Source organism: Acipenser ruthenus, chromosome 7, assembly GCF_902713425.1.
Source record: "Acipenser ruthenus chromosome 7, fAciRut3.2 maternal haplotype, whole genome shotgun sequence".
NCBI classification, from domain to species: domain Eukaryota; kingdom Metazoa; phylum Chordata; class Actinopteri; order Acipenseriformes; family Acipenseridae; genus Acipenser; species Acipenser ruthenus.
The window spans coordinates 9,931,517-9,932,825 of record NC_081195.1 but is presented as its reverse complement, the minus strand read 5'-3'; positions in this window follow the sequence as shown (position 1 = coordinate 9,932,825).

The following is a 1,309-nucleotide window of genomic DNA, read 5'->3' as shown; positions in this document are numbered from 1 at the left end:
AACATTGAAATACTACCACCCCTGATGCATTGATTAAACTAGGTAGCTCTTTCTTAATCATTGTCACAGTCTCTGACTCTGGCTAGGTAAAGTGAGGAGCACTTAAGGTATACATTCTTTTGCAAGGTACATTAGGGTAATTTGATACAAAATCCAGAAAAGATATTCTGATGTATCTGTTTATGACACAGTAACTGTAGCTGCTCAGTTAGACTGGAGAATCCTGTTCCAGTGCAGGTTTTCTTAAACAACAAGATGACCATGGCCAACATTGCATCCAAAATTGAATCCTATTGCCTCTAGTCTCCACCACCCACTGGCCCTGTTTGAATTTATTTATTACCATACAGATCTTCTAACAAACTGTCAAAAATAACAAGATTCCTCCCCTATCAACAAGTCCCAAATGAAATACAGATGTCTGCACTTGCTACTCTATGGGCTATGATTTCAGGGGCAGATGACTAACGTGGCCTCCCTCACAGTCCTGGCCATCCCTGACTGTGCTGGACAAACCTACAGCCTCTCATACATGCATTTCAGTATCCTGATTGATCTTGAGAAGCATTGCCCTGGTGTACAGCAGTTTTCCACACAGACCTTTATCATTCACCCGATGTTTTACCTAATTGTACAGTAACTATTTTCAATTAACCATTTAGTACTTGCAATTTGTCAGTAGGTTTGCAGGGTAAGTCATCTTGTCCCAATATTAGTTTGCACTTAAACAGAAATATCTTTTGTCTATAATATGCAAACCTCACCCCTGTTGATTTCTGTTGGAGGATTCACTGTGATGCAAGTCCACAATGACAGCTTTCATTAAAAAGTAAAAGTTAAGATACAAGATACTGGTAATGAGATCAAATTGAGGAATTTTTCAGTTTTCATTCTTTGAGACCTACAGTGGCTCATTAAGGACAGTGGGAAAAAAAGAAATAGAAATGTGTTATGTCGAGATCACAAGATCAATTATCTCAGGATATTGACTGCCAAACCATTACAGTTGTAGTCAAAAGTTTATATACCCCAATGGAAATGGATAATTTCTAGAACATTCTCAAACAAATAATTATAGGAAACATTTTTTGTAGAAAAGTTTTGCTTTTATGGATGAGGAAAAAAAGTTACAAGAGATAGATGTCTACAATTCTTATTTGAGCAATTTCTTTGCGAAACTCCAAAATGCTCATTCAAAAGTATACATACCCTGACAAGGAAAATGAAATTAATAACTAGTTGAGGCACCTTTAGCAATAATAACCTCTTTTAAATGATTAGCATATTTGCCAATGAGCTTTTTGGCATG